Source organism: Oncorhynchus keta, chromosome 19, assembly GCF_023373465.1.
Source record: "Oncorhynchus keta strain PuntledgeMale-10-30-2019 chromosome 19, Oket_V2, whole genome shotgun sequence".
NCBI lineage: Eukaryota > Metazoa > Chordata > Actinopteri > Salmoniformes > Salmonidae > Oncorhynchus > Oncorhynchus keta.
The window spans coordinates 33,465,842-33,483,695 of NC_068439.1; the positions used below are offsets into that span (position 1 = coordinate 33,465,842).

General features: G+C 42.5%; 1 protein-coding gene and 1 long non-coding RNA gene across 2 annotated transcripts in view; one reads left to right on the plus strand and one right to left on the minus strand.

Moving 5' to 3' along the window:
• Positions 1-17,854, plus strand: part of LOC118398094 (mucin-5AC-like) — a 221,734-nt gene that overhangs the window by 77,174 nt on the left and 126,706 nt on the right. The gene's annotated exons all lie outside the window — the stretch shown is intronic.
• Positions 1,043-5,045, minus strand: LOC127909360 (uncharacterized). Its single transcript, XR_008070900.1, has 3 exons — positions 4,683-5,045; positions 3,488-3,628; positions 1,043-1,634 (listed from the first exon to the last, which is right to left on the minus strand). It is a non-coding gene; the product is annotated as an uncharacterized LOC127909360 (long non-coding RNA).

Consider the following 17,854-nt stretch of genomic DNA (forward strand, 5'->3'; position numbering starts at 1 on the left):
ATAAATCGTCATGAACACTTACCACGCTGCATCTTGGTCCGATCCTTACTCCTCTTCAGACGAAGAGGAAATCTGCCGTTACAATTAGGACCCTCTTGAGACAAGGAAAGCTGAAGAGCAAAATAAACTGTTGTTTTCAGATCGGCTGTTAATTGGCAAAAACAAAATGTGTGATCTCAAAGCATGTGGGATGTTCACTGTATTAGTGACCAAAACACACACACCATCTCCCTCACTCTTTATTTAATAATTACTCCAATCAAATCGGTCACATTCACATGGTTGGCAGACGTTATTGCGAGTGTAGCGAAATACTTCTAGATCCGACAGTGTAGCATTATCTAACAGGTAATATTTAAGAATTCCACAACAAAACCTAATACACACAATCTAGGAAAGGAATGGGATAAGAATATATAAGTATAAAATATATGGATGAGCAGTGACAGCGCGGCTAAGATGCAATAGATAGTGAATGATACAGTATATACATATGAGATGAGTAATGCAAGATATGCAAACATTCGTAAAGTGGCATTATTAAAGTGACTAGTGTTTCATTTATTAAAGTGGCCAATGATAATAAGTCTGTAGGAAGGCAGCCGCCTCTCTGTGCTAGTGGTGGCTGTTTAACAACCTGATGGCCATGAGATAGAAGCTGTTTTTCAATCTCTCTGTCCCAGCTTTGATGCGCCTGTACTGACCTCGCCTTCTGGGTGGAAGCAGGGTGAACAGGCAGTGGCTCGGGTGGTTATTGTCCTTGATGATCTTTTTCGCCTTCCTGTGACATCGGGTGCTGTAGGTGTCTTGGAGGGCAGGTAGTTTGCCCCCAGTGATGCGCTGTGCAGACTGCACCACCCTCTGGAGAGCCCTGCCGACATCACCTTTGTGCATGACTGTTACGCACGCCTCTATGAAGAGGGAACACAACACCCTGCTACAATTAAACTCTCCGTGAAGTGAAAAAGGTATGGACTGTAGGTGCGAGTAAGGATGACAACAGACAGAATGTGGTACCGTTTACAAGGACTTTATTCCTTCACACGGTAATATGGGGAAAAGGGGCTGGACGGAACCAAAGCAAAGAAAGTAAATCTCAAAGCCCCCCCTCTCCAATCTTACCTGCCTACCCACTACTTACCTAATTTAACACCACCTGGTGCCCTAACCAAAATACAGGGGGTGGTCCGCCCAGGTCTTACCTAGTGTGCCTAGACAGCGAATATGCTACGGGTATATGTATGCCCGCGGGCCTCTTGCCTAAGCACTCCCTAGGTGCCTTCCCCTTCCCCCCTGGGAACAAATGAAACAGAATATTAAACAATTTCACAAACAAACTAACAAACAAAGGACATCAAATAAGCTCTATCTGAGCAATAAACTCACAAAACATACCAACTCTCAGCAATGAACTTCTAGCAAAATCCTCTCTCAAAATCAACCTCTATCAAAATCTCTCTAGCAAGTCTACTTCCAGCAAAAATTCTCTCTCCTGAACAGAACAGTGGCATTTATATATCTTCTGGTATAGGTAATTGGAGACAGCTGCGTCTTGACGAGGGGGCGGGGTCAGCTCTCCAATTAGCCCCGGAGTCGACCAATCAGCTGCTTAATGGATTTCAGGAAGCCATTTCCTGAAATAAACACATGCAAACATACAAACTACAACACATAAACTGGGGAACGTAACAATGACACAAGTAATTTTTCCAACAATTGTTTACTGACAGATTATTTCACTTATAATTCACTGTATCACAATTCCAATTCCAGAAAATTATGTCATTGCATTAGAAACTTATGATTGGCTAATTGACATAATTTATTTTAAAATGTATTTTACCTTTATTTTACTAGGCAAGTCAGTTAAGAACAAATTATTATTTTCAATGACGGCCTAGTGGGTTAACTGCCTGTTCAGGGGCAGAACGACAGATTTTGTACCTTGTCAGCTCGGGGATTTGAACTTGCAACCTTTCGGTTACTAGTCCAATGCTCTAACCACTAGGCTACCCTGCCGCCCCAGGGCAGCCTAGTGAGTCAATTGGAGGTGTACCTGTGGAGGTATTTCAAGGCCGACCTTCAAACTCAGTGCCTCTTTGCTTGACATCATGGGAAAAGCAAAAGAAATCAGCCAAGACCTCAGAAAGAAAATTGTACAGCTCCACAAATCTGGTTCATCCTTGGGAGCAATTTCCAAACACCTGAAGGTACCACGTTCATCTGTACAAACAATAGTACGTAAGTATAAACAACATGGGACCACGCAGCCCTCATACCGCTCAGGAAGGAGACGCGTTCTGTCTGTATCCTAGAGATGAACGTACTTTGGTGTGAAAAGTGCTAATCAATCCCAGAACAACAGCAAAGGACCTTGTGAAGATTCTGGAGGAAACAGGTACAAAATTATCTATATCCACAGTAAAACAAGTCATATATCGACATAACCTGAAAGGCTGCTCAGCAAGGAAGAAGCCACTGCTATAAACCGCCATAAAAAAGCCAAATGACGGTTTGCAACTGCACATGGGTGAAACAAAAATAGAACTGCTTGGCCCAAAAAAAAGGGGGATGGTTGCAAGCCGAAGAACACCATACCAACCGTGAAGCACGGGGGTGGCAGCATAATGTTGTGGGGGTGCTTTGCTGCAGGAGGGACTGGTGCACTTCACAAAATAGATGGCATCATGAGGGAGGAAAATTATGTGGATATTTTGAAGCAACATCTCAAGACATCAGTCAGGAAGTTAAAGCTTGGTCGCAAATGGGTCTTCCAAATGGACAATGACCCCAAGCATACTTCCAAAATTGTGGTAAAATGGCTTAAGGACAACAAAGTCAAGGTATTGGAGTAGCCATCACAAAGCCTGACTTCAGTCCTATAGAACATTTGTGGGCAGATCTGAAAAAGAGTGTGCGAGCAAGGAGGCCTACAAACCTGACTCAGTTACACCAACTCTGTCAAGAGGAATGGGCCAAAATTCACCCAACTTATTGTGGGAAGCTTGTGGAAGGCTACCCAAAACATTTGACCCAAGTTAAACAATTTAAATGCAAAGCTACCAAATACGATTTGAATGTATGTAAACTTCTGACCCACTGGGAATGTGATGAAAGAAATAAAAGCTGAAATAAATCATTTTCTGTATTCTGATATTTCACATTCTTAAAATAAAGTTGTGATCCTAACTGACCTAAAACAGGGATTTTTTTCTAGGATTAAATGTCAGCAATTGTGAAAAACTTAGATTTAATGTATTTGGCTAAGGTGTATGTACATTTTTGACTTCAACTGTATTTTTTGCAGGGGAGGGGGTGTTGTAAGGGGCTTAATACAGCTGGGGGTACTAGAGGGTACTCTGGTGAAGCATTTGGAAATAAAGAAATATAGTTTAAGTGAATTGGGGAGAGGAAGAATAAGAAACAAAAAGGGGCTGTAAATTGCTGTTACATGTGCTGACATGATTAAAAGTGAAATAAACCGTACCTTTCTCGTTGTTGTTTATATTATAAGCTCATAGAAGGGGTAACACATGTCGCACATAGGTAGTTGAACGTTGAACTCTTCATTGAGGCAATGCTGAAACATTATTCCATTGGGTGCATCAGTGCCACGTTTTCATTTGTGCTGAAATAAAAATGAAAGAAATGTTAATGTGCACATTCAGCATGCTTTGGTGTGAAATAGGCTATTAGAAGTGCTGTCTTTATTTAATTACTGATAAGTGATGCCGAGTTTGGTGTGCTTATCAATGCACAAGCACCATTCCCCCCACTCATATCATAAAATAGATACAATAATGTATTAATCTAAGTCATACAAGAGTCTTAATGTGCGTGAAGTATAAAATGCATTCTGTCATTACTAAATGTGTAACGTGATATTTTAACATGACTACATTTTAACACAAAAAAACATTTTATTAAAATATGTAATCAGTCTTCTTCCTCAAATGATGGGGATGATGACGCAATCTTTGCAAGAGGGAGGTAATCTGATTTTATTGGTCGTCATCTCATGGCTCGGACATTTCGTTCGCGATAAATGGAGTTAACCGTGAGTTATGCCGCGTTCATAACAACTGGCATTGGGAAAAAAAGGAACTCGGAATTCCAAGTCGAAACTCAGGCATCCTTCGAGAGCTGACTTCACGACCTGAAGATCACCGACGTCATGATTTAAACTCGTTAGCATTCCCCGGAGCAGGTCAGATATGTTATGTACCTGGCTAAAAGGTGAACCACTTTCGTATGACCGGTTATACCAAATTGAACTCAAGTTAGCCAAAGTTACCTCGCTAAATCCTCAAACCTTCTTCCTACGTAAAAAAAAAAAAAAATTGTTTCGAAAGATCCATGTAAAACACGACTTTTCTCTGGGTTTTCAGTTGCTCGGTACCAGTAAGTAGGAGCAGCTGAAGAGAGGGATGCAGAAATAAAAATAAGATGGTTGAGAAGAGGTGGACATTGGAGGATAAAATGAGCCTTCTTCAGCAAGAAGAAAGCAGCTACTGAACTGCTCTGTGGCCACTCCTTCAACACCACTGCCAACCACAAAATGGACAAACACTGCAAACGGTAAGAGACATTCATTTTAAATGTAATCACATTAATCTGTCAGCCCTTCAATCCTAATTCACTTTCCACACTCAATTGTATTTCTTCACATTCAATTTCCATACCTGTTTAGAGATTGACAACCACACATGATGATTATATATTGTGTCCTGTGAGTGTTTACAAATCGAATGTTTACGAACCGAACGATGTATAGTTTCAAAGTAAAATATTCTGAGTGTAGTCTTAATTTGACAGTGGTTACAATTCCCTAGAACCGTTCCTAGCTCTATACCAAAACAAATGGTGGGGTCCCCATATTATGATAGCGCGCTGAACTTTGGGCTTTCGAGACCTGCTCCCTGCTATTTCACTGAATGTTGAGTCAAAATGATCCCTCATTGGCCTGAATGGGGATCCAGAGGCCAGGCATTAATATTGGTTTCAAAGTAGTACGAGTCAAGTGTGTAAACAAGTAGTTTCGAGTTATTTACTGTCAAATCTATAGTTTATATTTGTCCCAAAAAATAATCTCCCTTGAGGTTTCTGGAGCATCTGTTTCGATTTTGGTTAGTATCCTTAGATGCCATTTTAAAGCGATACTAACCAAAATCAAAACAGATGCTCCACAAACTTCAAGCGAGATTATTTTTTGGGACAAATATAAACCGTAGATTTGACAGTAAATTTACACATTTGACTTGTACTACTTTGAAACCAATATTAAGGCCATTTATTAAATAATTAAAATGTTTCCTTTTAATACTAGAAAAGCCTGGCCTCTGGATCCCCATTCAGGCCAATGAGGGATAATTTTGACTCAAAATTCAGTGAAATAGCAGGGAGCAGGTCTCGAAAGTCCAAAATTCAGCGCGCTATCAACTGTGCCGCAAAAGCCTGCTCAAGCGGCAGAGTCGATATCTCCGCTTATAAACTCTGGGTTGTTACACTACTCCCTCCACTACGTCCTCGCGCTAGCTTGTGACTCTACGTCTTATAGGAACGCGCTCACTGGCCAAGCACATGCACTGTCGTGGATGCAAGGTCCGATCTCACTTCTGACACCAATGTAATTAAACAGCAGGGAGCAGGTCTCAAACCCTCGACCTTCTAGCCCGAAGTCCAGCCCCTATCGACTGTGCCGCAAAAGCATGCTCAAGCGGCAGAGTCGATATCCCCGTTTATAAACCCAGGATCGTTACACAAAAAAAAAAACATTTTCAAAATAATACTTTGGTTGTGTTTATGAAGCTCTTGGGTTACATTATTGTACCCAAAAATATTATTTCCAAGAACACAAATACATTTTCATTAGTTTATGTTACTACAGGCTGTCTGTTGCTGGCATGCTCAAATGTGGAGCGCATAGAACAGAGGCTATTCTTAGAAAAAGTAATATTTTGAGCTCATCGATTCAATTTTGAGACTGATTTGGCAATGGGAAGTGTTTTCGAAACCTAAGAATCTGCTGTTTCTGATACTGTATAGAAATGAAATCGAAACATCTTATCTGCATGTGACTCTGTAGGAGGATTTGAAAAAGTCCCTTTTTGGCGCTCAGAAAAAAATGGCCTGCTTATAGCACAAATTCTGTTTGTGATATTGAAATTCTAACAAAATATGACTTGTTAAGGATGGAGGGGGGAATTACTTAAAACATGTTAGAGATATTATCCCTTTCTTGTGTTAAACACATTTTAGTCTGAAAAAAGTGATATAACTGTGAACCCAGAATATCTACATTATTTTTGACTACCTATCATAAAAGTAATTTTGGAACATTAAAGTCAATGTATTGAAGTACTCAACACAAGATATTACCTGTTTTATACACACATTTATTTTTTTATTGATACATTTTTCCCACTTTACTCAGTCTCTCATGAGAAGAAATGATGAATGGACAAAAGATCCATAGACATTAAAACCAGTAGATGGTGATAGCGCTGACGTCATCCACGTATTCCTATGGAAAACTCCAGATGGCTGCGCATCATCAGAGTTACTTTTGAGGATATGGGAAACCAGAGATACTTTTGAGGAGATGGCAAACTCATTAACGACCATTTGTTGCCTGTGCATCGTCAATGGGCTGAGCGGTACATTTAGGGCGATTCTAGGACAAGTAGAGCTCCCCGTCAAGGAGTAATATGGAGTCAATTGGGCATAAGCCCAACATGTCAAATAAAAAATTTATATTATAGAAATGTTGTGTGTGCTAAATTTGCATGTGCAATCCAAGCGCCAACATTACGATCAGTAGCACTGTCAAAGCTGCTGTAAAAAATAAATAAAAGATTGCAAACAAGCACATTTCTCGGCCACGATATAGTTGCAATACCACGTTGGTAATAAGGCATTATTTGTTTGACCGAATGGGACATCTGTGTTAACATTTGAAATAAGATCAGGATCATAAATGGGAGCAAATACCTTTTGATGCAGATATTATTAGCAACTTTTGGGGTAGTTAGCTTTAGCTTGGTACCTAGTGAGCACCAATGCAACCAGCCTGAAAACAATGACAAGACAAAATTGCAGTCATTTTCAATATTCTTAGCAATGATTTAGGAATCCATGTGACTAAATATTAGCTAGGCAACCACTTGTTGTTGTCCTATTGAAATCGAACTTCAGTTCATTAAAATAACTAGCTAGCTAGATAATGAACTAAACAAGCTAGCCAGCTATTTAACCCTGTTGCCGCAGCTATTTAACCCAGCTATTTGACCCTGTTAACATTATAAGCAGCTAGCTGGCTTCATCTGGCTAGTGCCGCTTGACCGGACCGGGTTATGTGTTGAATTTGCAGTTCGCCTTTTAAATAAAAGTCCCTCTGAAAGTGATGCAAATGGATACAAATAGTGGAATCATGCCATATTTAGACTAGATAATGCGAAACAAGGTTGGAGTGTTGGAATGTGGAGCAATGAAATGGGGTATCAGTCTACTCCGTACCGAAGTCCTCAGAGTTATCAGACTCCAGAACATCCATGTTGTATTGTTTCTCCTCTGGAATAGTGTTCAACAAACACATAATAGGTTGACTGGTATAATAAATGTGGCTAATTTTACAGAGTCCCGCAATATGAGCTACAACGCAAATATTTGTGTAATCTCTTCGCAGTTGTTTTCTGTGGGTTTCCATTAGTAGACTGATATCCCATTTTATCGATCCACAATGTACAATGCAATATTAATGTCAATACGCACAATAAGCTGACTGGGAAGTGATTTCACACAGTCAAAGTCACGCAATAAGAGCTACACTGCTAATATTTGTTTAAACTCTTCAAAGTTGTGTTCTGTGGGTGTCACTGAGTAAATTGATACCCCATGTCATTGATCCACAATCCATAGGTAATGCTGTACAGTAGGAATGCACGATATATCGGTGAACATAGCGGAATCGGATGTTATTAGCTAAAAATGCCAACATCGGTATCAGCCCGATGTCTAGTTTAATGCATATGTGCAAAACCGATGTCAAAGCTGACGTGCATACCTATATAACGTAAGTACATGACGTAATGATGCCACGGAAAATTTGGTGCTACACGTGCAACACAGCATTCCTAACTTAGCCCTCAATGTCTGCTGTGTGGATCGAGCAGTCCACAAGTCGAGCAGTCATTTGAAAAAGTAAACACATTTCAGGGAGACAACTGAAATGCAAAATCCATTAACACCAAGATAATGGAATTAATTTCCCTTGACAATCAACCGTTTTGTCGTGGGTGATGTTGGCTTTCACGACTGGTCGAGCACCGGTACACACTACCAGTGCGCTATTTTTCAGATGTTGCCCTACCGGAGTTACACAGTAACAGCATCACTGCTATTAGCTTCACGACATGAATGCTGTTTGGGTCTTTGCGTGTCAAAAAAGATACACATCACAAAATACTATTATTTGGCAATAACATTTACATTACATTTTACATTTAAGTCATTTAGCAGACGCTCTTATCCAGAGCGACTTACAAATTGGTGCATTCACCTTATGACATCCAGTGGAACAGCCACTTTACAATAGTGCATCTAAATCTTTTAAGGGGGGTGAGAAATAACACAATTTGCTGCGTTAAATAAGCTTTAAATTTGACACGTCAAATAACACAGTTTTATTATAGAATGTTCTGAATTTCCATGTGCAAGCCCAGCGCCACCACTACTATCAGTAGCACTGGCAAAGCTGGCAAACAAGCAAAGACTGTCCACTAACAATGTGTTTACAATACTTTGTTGGTAATAAAGCATTATTTATTCGACTGCAACTTCTGGGGTAGCTAGCTAGCACCAATACAACCAGCCTGAAAGCAATGACCAGTTGAAACTGCAGTCATTTTCATTATTCTTAGCAATCCTTAAGTATTAGCTAGGTAGCCACTTGTTGTTTGCCTAATGAAATTAAACTTCAATTCATTAAAATAAATAGCTAGGCAGCTACATAACTCTGTTGCCTAAAGCTAGCGTTAAACGCAGCCAGCTAGCTTCATCTGGTTAGTGATGCTCGACCGGACCGGGTTATATGTTGTGAAGCTAGCCACAATAAGGATTAGGCACAATAGTGTAATTTGAGGTTTACCTTCAAAATAAAAGTACCTATTTGAAAGTGATGCAGAAGTTTAGAATTGGTGGAATCATGCCATATTTAGACTAGATAATGTAAAACAAGGTTGGATTGTGAAGCAATGAAATGGGTTATCAGTCTACTCGGTTACACCCACAGAACACAACTGTGAAGAGTTTATGCAAATACACTACCAGTCAAAAGTTTTAGAATAGTTTTAGAACACCTACTCATCCGTATTCATCGACCTGGCAAAGGTTTTCGACTCTGTCAATCACCACATTCTTATTGACAGACTCAACAGCCTTGGTTTCTCAAATGATTGCCTCGCCTGGTTCACCAACTACTTCTCTGATAGAGTTCAGTGTGTCAAATCGGAGGGCATGTTGTCCGTACCTCCAGCAGTCGCTATGGGGGTGCCACAGGGTTCAATTCCGTGCTTACTCTCTTCTCTGTATACATCAATGATGTCACTCTTGCTGCTGGTGATTCTCTGATCCACCTCTACGGAGACTACACCATTCTGTATACTTCTGGCCCTTCTTTGGACACTGTGTTAACTAACCTCCAGACGAGTTTCAATACCAAACAACTCTCCTTCCGTGGCCTTCAACTGCTCTTAAATGCAAGTAAAACTAAATGCATGCTCTTCAACCGATCACTAACCCTAGTGGTTACAGTGTTGGACTAGTAACCGAAAGGTTGCAAGTTCGAATCCCCAAGCTGACAAGGTAAAAATCGGTTGTTCTGCCCCTGAATAAGGCAGATAACCCCCTGTTCCTAGGCCGTCATTGAAAATAAGAATTTGTTCTAGTTAAATAAAGTTAAAATAAAAACTGGCTCTCATGAGGACTGCCACAGGAATGGAAGACCAAGAGTTACCTCTGCTGCAGAGGATATGCTAATTAGAGCTACCAGCCTCAGAAATTGCAGCCCAAATAAATGCTTCACAGAGTTCAAGTAACAGACACATCTCAACATCAACAGATGAGACTGTGAATCAGGCCATCATGGTCGAATTGCTGCAAAGAAACCACAACTAAAGGACACCAATAAGGAGAAGAGACTTGCTTGGGCCAAGAAACACGAGCAGTGGACATTAGACCGGTGTAAATTTGTCCTTTGGTCTGGAGTCCAAATTGTAGATTTTTGGTTCCAACTGCCATGTCTTTGTGAAACGCGGTGTGGGTGAACGGATTATCACTGCATGTGTATTTCCCACCGTAAAGCATGGAGGAGGTGGTGATATGGTGCTTTGCTGGTGACTCTGTCTGTGAATTATTTAGAATTCAAGGCACACTTAACCAGCATGGCTACCACAGTATTCTGCAGCGTTATGCCATCACATCTGGTTTGAGCTTAGTGGGACTATCATTTGTTTTTCAACAGGACAATGACCCAGCACATCTCAAGGCTGTGTAAGATATATTTTACCAAGAAGGAGAGTGATGAAGTGCTGCATCAGATGGCCTGGCCTCCACAATCACTCGACCTCAACCAAATTGAGATGGTTTTGGATGAGTCGGACCATAGAGTGAAAGAAAAGCAGCCAACAAGTGCTCAGCATATGTGGGAACTCCTTCAAGACTGTTGGAAAAGCATTCCAGGTGAAGCTGGTTGAGAGAATGCCAAGAGTGTGCAAATCTGTCATCAAGGCAAAGGTTGGTAATTTGAAGAATCTCAAAAATACAATATACACTGCTCAAAAAAATAAAGGGAACACTTAAACAACACAATGTAACTCCAAGTCAATCACACTTCTGTGAAATCAAACTGTCCACTTAGGAAGCAACACTGATTGACAATACATTTCACATGCTGTTGTGCAAATGGAATAGACAACAGGTGGAAATTATAGGCAATTAGCAAGACACCCCCAATAAAGGAGTGGTTCTGCTGGGGGTGACCACAGACCACTTCTCAGTTCCTATGCTCCCTGGCTGATGTTTTGATCACTTTTGAATGCTGGCGGGGCTTTCATTCTAGTGGTAGCATGAGACGGAGTCTACAACCCACACAAGTGGCTCAGGTAGTGCAGCTCATCCAGGATGGAACATCAATGCGAGCTATGGCTAGAAGGTTTGCTGTGTCTGTCAGCGTAGTGTCCAGAGCATGGAGGCGCTACCAGGAGACAGGCCAGTACATCAGGAGACGTGGAGGAGGCCGTAGGAGGGCAACAACCCAGCAGCAGGACCACTACCTCCACATTTGGGCAAGGAGGAGCACTGCCAGAGCACAGCAAAATGACCTCCAGCAGGCCACACATGTGCATGTGTCTGCTCAAACGATCAGAAACAGACTCCACGAGGGTGGTATGAGGGCCCGACGTCCACAGGTGAGGGTTGTGCTTACAGCCCAACACCGTGCAGGACGTTTGGCATTTGCCAGAGAACACCAAGATTGGCAAATTCGCCACTGGTGCCCTGTGCTCTTCACAGATGAAAGCAGGCGAGATGAGATCCTCAGACCCCTTGTGAGACCATATGCTGGTGCGGTTGGCCCTGGGTTCCTCCTTATGCAAGACAATGCTAGACATCATGTGGCTGGAGTGTGTCAGCAGTTCCTGCAAGAGGAAGGCATTGATCCAATTGAGCACATCTGGGACATCATGTCTCGCTCCATCTACCAACGCCACGTTGCACCACAGACTGTCCAGGAGTTGGCGGATGCTTTAGTCCAGGTCTGGGAGGAGATCCCTTAGGAGACTATCCACCACCTCATCAGGAGCATGCCCAGGTATTGTAGGGAGGTCATACAGGCACGTGGAGGCCACACACACTACTGAGCCTCATTTGGACTTGTTTTAAGGACATTACATCAAAGTTGGATCAGCCTGTAGTGTGGTTTTCTACTTTAATTTTGAGTATGACTCCAAATCCAGACCTCCATGGGTTGATAAATTTGATTTCCATTGCAAATTTTTGTGTGATTTTGTTGCACATTCAACTATGTAAAGAAAAAAGTATTTAATAAGAATATTTCATTCATTCAGATCTAGGATGTGTTATTTTAGTGTTCCCTTTATTTTTTTGAGCAGTGTATTTTGATTTAACACTTTTCTTGGTTACTACATGATTCCATATGTGTCATTTCATAGTTTTGACGTTTTTACTATTATAATACAATGTAGAAAATAGTGCAAATAAAGAGAACACCTGGATTGAGTAGGTGTGTCCAAACTTTCGACTGGTACTGTATCTACGCGAGTCAGGGTTCTCAACAAAACAAGTACAGAAACAGACTCAATGCTGAACATGACCTCCGTGTTGCGCTGTCAAAAACCCAGAATAGACAACCTGTGTGATTTGATCAATCAGTTCATTACAGTTCAGAATAAACAAAATATATGGTATTTTAACAGCAACAGTTCTAACCTAGACTTTTTTTCAACAATACTTCCTCCAGTAAGATGTACAGTAGGCCTCATTTTTTTTCATCTGTATTGTTACTTATGGTTGCACTATCAAAAACTCAACCTGTGTGATGTGATCAATGAGTTTATTCCAGTTAAAATGTAAAATTATTTATTGTATTTTAACAACAACAGTTACACCCTAGACTGATGTAGAGATTGTTTTTAATGGGAAAAAATAAATACATAGCTATTTATAAGGGTATTTCATTGTTATTTGTTTTTGGCTTAAGGGCAATGAAATGTACCAGTATTTACATATTTTCATAAGCTTGGGCGTCAGGAAAACAGAAATTCTCATTTGTGTCCCAGGCTGAAAAAGTTTAAGAACCCCTGTTATCAACGTGCACCCAAAAATATGTTTGCACAATGAGCACGTGTCTCTCAAAACATCGTTACAGTTGTTTAGCTAGCTTGCCAATTGTAGACATATTTAACGTTACATTGACATGAAATCAGTCAACACCTCAAAACAAGACATGGTATCGAGAACAATCTGAAACAAATCACTTACGATTCCCCACATGGCAGTTTCTTGTCTTTGTTGGTAGAATCACAACAACTTTGGCCGTTCTGACGATTGTAATTTACATAGGCTTTCTATGGCAGACCAGGGCTTTTGGCACCGCTGGGTTGCTAGCAGTAGCCGATCAGCAGAGCTTGTGACTTCACACTCCAGACCGGACTCCGGGGGCCTGCAAAGACCACCTACATCAGTCAGAATACTTCACTATTGTAGTCATATTTTGTCTCTACAGCAAGAGGGCGCCAAATTATCAGGTTCTGGTTAGTTATTGTTCAACATACAGGCCTGGTCCAAATACATTGAAAATGCAGTATTATATGTCTGAATAGGTGAAAACTGACATTACAAGAGCCATTATATACCATTATGTGGAGTGTGGAGCTTGCAATGCCAGGGTCGGTTCCCACTGGAGTCCTCCACACACAAATTTATGCATGCTCTACTGTTGTTCGCTTTCAATAAAAGCATCTACAAAATTATAATATAACTAAGCATGTACTGTTCATCTTTCATATGTCTCTCTCAAATGTCAATATGCCTTGTATACTGTTGTTCAGGTTAGTTATCATTGTTTTAGTTTACAATGGAGCCCCTAGTTCCACTCTTCATACCCCTGATACCTCCTTTGTCCCACCTCCCACACATGCGGTGACCTCACCCATTACAACCAGCATGTCCAGAGATACAACCTCTCTCATCATCACCCAGTGCCTGGGCTTACCTCCGCTGTACCCGCACCCCACCATACCCCTGTCTGCGCATTATGCCCTGAATATATTCTACCATGCCCAGAAATCTGCTTCTTTCATTCCCTGTCCCCAACGCTCTAGTTTTGATAGCCTTTAGCCGCACCCTCATACTACTCCTCCTCTGTTCCGCGGGTGATGTGGAGGTAAACCCAGGCCCTGCATGTCCCCAGGCACCCTCATTTGTTGACTTGTGTGATCGAAAAAGCCTTGGTTTCATGCATGTCAACATCAGAAGCCTCCTCCCTAAGTTTGTTTTACTCACTGCTTCAGCACACTCTGCTAACCCTGATGTCCTTGCCGTGTCTGAATCCTGGCTCAGGAAGGCCACCAAAAATTCGGATATTTCCATACCCAACTATAACATCTTCCGTCAAGATAAAACTGCCAAAGGGGGAGGAGTTAGCCTGCAAAGTAATGTCATACTTTCCAGGTCCATACCCAAACAGTTCGAACTTCTAATCTTGAAAATTACTCTCTCCAGAAATAAGTCTCTCATTGTTGCCGCCTGCTACCGACCCCCCTCGGCACCCAGCTGTGCCTTGGACACCATTTGTGAATTGATTGCCCCCCATCTAGCTTCAGAGTTTGTTCTGTTAGGTGACCTAAACTGGGATATGCTTAACACCCCGGCAGTCCTACAATCTAAGCTAGATGCCCTCAATCTCACACAAATCATCAAGGAACCCACCAGGTACAACCCTAAATCTGTAAACAAGGGCACCCTCATAGACGTCATCCTGACCAACTGGCCCTCCAAATACACCTCCGCTGTCTTCAACCAGGATCTCAGCGATCACTGCCTCATTGCCTGTATCCGCTACTGAGCCGCAATCAAACGAGCACCCCTCATCACTGTCATACGCTCCCTAAAACACTTCTGTGAGCAGGCCTTTCTATTCGACCTGGTCCGGGTATCCTGGAAGGACATTGACCTCATCCCGTCAGTTGAGGATGCCTGGTTATTCTTTAAAAGTAACTTCCTCACCATTTTAGATAAGCATGCTCCGTTCAAAAAATGCAGAACTAAGAACAGATATAGCCCTTGGTTCACTCCAGACCTGACTGCCCTCGACCAGCACAAAAACATCCTGTGGCGGACTGCAATAGCATCGAACAGTCCCCGCGATATGCAACTGTTCAGGGAAGTCAGGAACCAATACACGCAGTCAGTCAGGAAAGCTAAGGCCAGCTTCTTCAGGCAGAAGTTTGCATCCTGTAGCTCCAACTCCAAAAAGTTCTGGGACACTGAAGTCCATGGAGAACAAGAGCACCTCCTCCCAGTTGCCCACTGCACTGAGGCTAGGTAACACGGTCACCACCGATAAATCCATGATTATCGAAAACTTCAACAATCATTTCTCAACGGCTGGCCATGCCTTCCGCCTGGCCACTCCAACCTCGGCCAACAGCTCCGCCCCCCCATGCAGCTACTCGCCCAAGCCTCTCCAGGTTCTCCTTTACCCAAATCCAGATAGCAGATGTTCTGAAAGAGCTGCAAAACCTGGACCCGTACAAATAAGCTGGGCTTGACAATCTGGACCCTCTATTTCTGAAACTATCCGCCGCCATTGTCGCAACCCCTATTACCAGCCTGTTCAACCTCTCTTTCATATCGTCTGAGATCCCCACGGACTGGAAAGCTGCAACAGTCATCCCCCTCTTCAAAGGGGGAGACACCCTGGACCCAAACTGTTACAGACCTATATCCATCCTGCCCTGCCTATCTAAGGTCTGCGAAAGCCAAGTCAACAAACAGGTCACTGACCATCTCGAATCCCACCGTACCTTCTCCGCTGTGCAATCTGGTTTCCGAGCCAGTCACGGGTGCACCTCAGCCACGCTCAAGGTACTAAACGATATCATAACCACCATCGATAAAAGACAAGTACTGTGCAGCCGTCTTCATTGACCTTGCCAAGGCTTTCGACTCGGTCAATCACCATATTCTTATCGGCAGACTCAGTAGCCTCGGTTTTTCGGATGACTGCCTTGCCTGGTTCACCAATTACTTTGCAGACAGAGTTCAGTGTGTCAAATCGGAGGGCATGCTGTCCGGTCCTCTGGAAGTCTCTATGGGGGTGCCACAGGGTTCAATCCTCGGGCCGACTCTTTTTTTCTGGATATATCAATGATGTTGCTCTTGCTGCGGGTGATTCCCTGATCCACCTCTACGCAGACGACACCATTCTATATACTTCCGGCCCGCCCTTGGACACTGTGCTATCTAACCTCCAAACGAGCTTCAATGCCATACAACACTCCTTCCGTGGCCTCCAACTGCTCTTAAACGCTAGTAAAACCAATTGCATGCTTTTCAACTATTCGCTGCCTGCACCCGCACGCCTGACCAGCATCACCACCCTGGATGGTTCCAACCTTGAATATGTGGACATCTATAAGTACCTGGGTGTCTGGCTAGACTGTAAACTCTCCTTCCAGACTCATATCAAACATCTCCAATCGAAAATCAAATCAAGAGTCGGCTTTCTATTCCGCAACAAAGCCTCCTTCACTCACGCCGCCAAACTTACCCTCGTAAAACTGACTATTCTACCGATCCTCGACTTCGGTGACGTCATCTACAAAATTGCTTCCAACACTCTACTCAGCAAACTGGATGCAGTTTATCACAGTGCCATCCGGTTTGTCACTAAAGCACCTTATCCTGTTAGGCCGCCCCATCCCGGATCCGGGATTGTGACTACAGCCTCAAGCTCATTACCATAACGCAACATTAGCGATTTCTGAAAATTGCAAAATAAATGAAATAAATATGCCTGTCCTCAAGCTTATCCTTTTCTTAACAATCCTGTCGTCTCAGATTTTCAAAATATGCTTTAGAACCAGAGAAAATCAATAATTTGTGTAAGAGTGGTGATAGCTAGCGTAGCATTTAGCGTTAGCATTTAGCACGCAACATTCACAAAAACCAGCAAAGGGATCAAATAAAATAATTTACCTTTGAAGAACTTCAGATGTTTCAATGAGGAGACTCTCAGTTACATAGCAGATGTCCAGTTTTTCCTGAAAGATGCTTGTGTAGGACACAACGTTCCGTTTTGTTACTATGCATTTGGCTACCGAAACTAACCGAAAATTCAGTCACCTAAACGTCGAACTTTTTTCCGAATTAACTCCATAATATCGACTGAAACATGGAAAACGTTGTTTGAATCAATCCTCAAGGTGTTTGGTCATATATCTCTTCATTGAAATGCCAGTCCTAGACACGTGCATTCTTCTCTGATTCGGATGGAAAAATACTGGGACCTGACTTTTGCGCACCAATTTCCACGCAGACACCATGCGGGACACTTGGTAATTGTAGGCTCTTATGGCCAATCTTCCAATGATATGCCTACAAATACGTCACAATGCTGCAGACACCTGGGGGAAACGATAGGAAGTGTCCGTTGATTCCTGTGCCATTCACAGCCATATAAGGAGATCATGGAAAACGTGCCTTCAAAAATCCTGTTGATTTCCTGGTCACTCAAACATCTTGGTTTTGCCTGTAGATATTGTTCTATGGCACTCACAGTGAAAATCTTTGCAGTTCTGGAAACGTCAGAGTGTCTTCTTTCCAAAACTATCAATTCCAAGCATAGTCGAGCATCTTTTCGTGACAAAATATCGCGCTAAAAACGGGCACGTCTTTTTATCCAAAAATGAAATACTGCCCCTAGAGTTCTAACAGGTTATACCACCCACCACTGCGACTTGTACGCTCTAGTCGGCTGGCCCTCGCTACATATTCGTCGCCAGACCCACTGGCTCCAGGTCATCTACAAGTCCATGCTTGGTAAAGCTCGCCTTATCTCAGTTCACCGGTCACGATGGCAACTCCCATCCGAAGCACGTGCTCCAGCAGGTGTATCTCACTGATCATCCCTAAAGCCAACACCTCATTTGGCCGCCTTTCGTTACAGTTCTCTGCTGCCTGTGACTGGAACGAATCGCAAAAATCTATTTTTATCTCCCTCACCAACTTCAAACATCTGCTATCTGAGCAGCTAACCGATCGCTGCAGCTGTACA